This window comes from Ornithorhynchus anatinus, chromosome 2 (genome assembly GCF_004115215.2).
Source record: "Ornithorhynchus anatinus isolate Pmale09 chromosome 2, mOrnAna1.pri.v4, whole genome shotgun sequence".
Classification (NCBI taxonomy): domain Eukaryota; kingdom Metazoa; phylum Chordata; class Mammalia; order Monotremata; family Ornithorhynchidae; genus Ornithorhynchus; species Ornithorhynchus anatinus.
In genome coordinates, this window is record NC_041729.1 from 23329351 (window position 1) to 23332029 (window position 2679).

Here is a 2679-nt window from a genome sequence, read left to right on the forward strand (position 1 = left end):
GGGGAATTAATTCGCCGGATGGCTATTGCAGGCAGCACTTGAAAGAGTGCAATAGAAGAGTCACAGGCTTAAGTGCTCTCTTACATTCCTCTTCCTTCTCCCCTCCTTTCCTCTTGCTCTATTTTCCTCCTCTTCCTTTTCCTTTTTTCTTCTCCTCTTTTTTCAGTCAACCAATCAGTAGATTTATTGAGCATTTATTATGTGCAGAACACTCTTCTAAACTCTTAGGAGAGTAAAATGGCGTTACCAGGCGTGATCCCGGAACTCAAAGAGCTTACGATCTTGTGCAGAGAAAGACGGTAAAATAAATTACAGGCAGGGGAGGCCAAAGCGTTTATAATATGTAAGTAGAGAAACAGTGTGGCCTGGTGGAAAGAGCACAGTCCTGAGAGTCAAAGGACCTAAATTCTAATCCTGGCTCTGCCACTTGTCTGCTGTGTGACCTTGTACAAGTCGCTTAATTATTTCCCTTGCCTTCATTTCATCGTATGTTAAATGGGGATTAAATTCTACTCCCTCCTACTTAGACTTTGAGCCCCATGTGAGACAGGGACTGTGTCCAACCTGATGATCTTGTACCTACCACAGCTCTTAGTTCAGTGCTTGGCACAAAGTAAGCACTTAACAAGTACCATAATTATTATTAAAATGGGGTTTTAATATCTTTTCTACCCCCAGTCTTAAACTGTAAGCCCTACGTGGGCCAGGAACTGTGTCCAATCTGGCTATATACGCACATATATGTTTATATATGCATACATTTATATATGTACATGTACATGTATGTATATACATTTTTACGTATATATGTATATATATATATGTATTTATGTGTATGTGCTTCATATTCCAAGATGATGCCACATAACTGTGAAGATTATCTGGGGGTGTAAGTGCAACTGAAAAGGTCAAGGCAAGACTAGTTGTCCTATCCACTCTGTGTATACTAAATAATTTTCCTTTTCTTAGTTGTTTGCAGCTCCTAATGCTGTTTTCACTTCTGTCTCTTCGTCTTCTGATCCTCTGCCTCAAAATGGTCTCTCCCTTGTGACTTCAGTGCGCCATATTGCTCTATCAGCCGCAGTTGTCACCCTGCTTTAGCTGGGATATCACAAATATTTTAATACACCCTCTGGGGAAGTCTACCGTTCTCTAAGCTCACTCTCACCATATTGGCAACCAGGAAGTTACTTGTTTCAAACCTCCTGATGACCCTGTTTCCACTTCTAAAAACAAATGCATGGGCCGCCGTGATTGACTCCAATGGAACAGGACCAATAACTGAGAGTCATCGTTACAGAAGATTTGAATGAATACGATTCATACGATTGTGAATGAGCTTGAAGGCACTGCAGTGGTGAATGCTCAGGGCTTTCACAGATATCACAGATAAGGAATGGCAACAACACATCAATGTTGATTGTATACTACACTTTACACTATCGCAGTGGAGACTCAACAGAAAACAACTAATTGACTATTATGTTAAGACAGATGTCAATCCAATATTTAACGAAGACACTCCTGAAGTTAGATATGAGCCCTTGGATCTGTTGAATTTTCAGGCAAGGAGGAAATGAACTGCTTATATGCCCAAACAGGCTCTTCCTTAACATTGTTATTGATGTATTATGCTGTCGCGTTGTGTCCATTCCATAGCGATGCCATGGACACATCTCCCCCAGATCACCCCACTTTCCATCTGCAATCATTCTGGTAGTGCTTCCAAAGAGTTTTCTTGGTAAAAATACGGAAGCAGTTTACCACTGCTTCCTTCCTCACAGTAAACCTGAGTCTCCGGTCTCAACTCTCTCCCATACTGCTGCTGCCCAGCACAGATGAGTTTTGACTTGTTACAGATTGCCTTCCACTCACTAGCCACTGCCCAAGCTAGGAATGGAATGGATATGCCTCTGCTTGACTCTCCCTCCCATAGTTGAGACTGGTAGAGTACTGGAAACTCTCCAGGTGTGACCCTGAGAGGTGTTCATTAACATACAGAATACTAAAAAAACCCAAAGAATTGCAAAGATGACATCACCATTATCTTCAAGAATAAAAGCAAGATCCTATCATGGTGTCTAATTGCTGGCAAAATCCTAGCCAGGATCCTTCAACTACAGAACAACAATATCCATGAGTAACAATGTAGCTTTGGACCCCAGAAGGCCAGGGGAGACATGATCTTTGCTACACAATCAGATGCGGAAATACAACAGTCACGCATCCTCATGGTCTGTAGACCTTACAAAATCAGGATTCTGGCAACTGCTACAGAAGTTTGGCTGATCTGAAAAGTTTCTCAAGATAGTAAGATTATTCGACCATAATATGGCTGGAGAAACAGAACTGAAGAAATGTTGGCTGTTCTTTCCCCATCATCAGTGGAGTAAAGCAAACTGATATGGACTGACAATCTGAAGAAGAATGAAGTTATATTCCTGCCTGAATCTGACACAGCGCAGACCTTTCAGCAGCAGCAAGGTGATGAATGCTGTCACTGAGCTCCACATCTGAGGCAGTGGTGCAAGGAATGACACAGAGGCAGAAAGCCAAATTAAGAAGGCCAGCACTTCTGCTGGGAAACTGACAGAGAGGGCGTAAAAGTGGCACATTAAGCGTCACTCCAAAATGGTCTACAAAGCAGTTGTGGTAGCCCATCACCTGCGGAGCTGTGTG

At 42.4% G+C, this 2679-nt stretch overlaps 1 non-coding gene across 1 annotated transcript; it reads right to left on the reverse strand.

Moving 5' to 3' along the window:
* Positions 1-1848: 1848 nt before the first annotated feature.
* On the reverse strand, positions 1849-1986 carry LOC114809533. The gene has a single exon (XR_003757311.1). It is a non-coding gene; the product is annotated as a small nucleolar RNA SNORA7 (small nucleolar RNA).
* Positions 1987-2679: the final 693 nt, after the last annotated feature.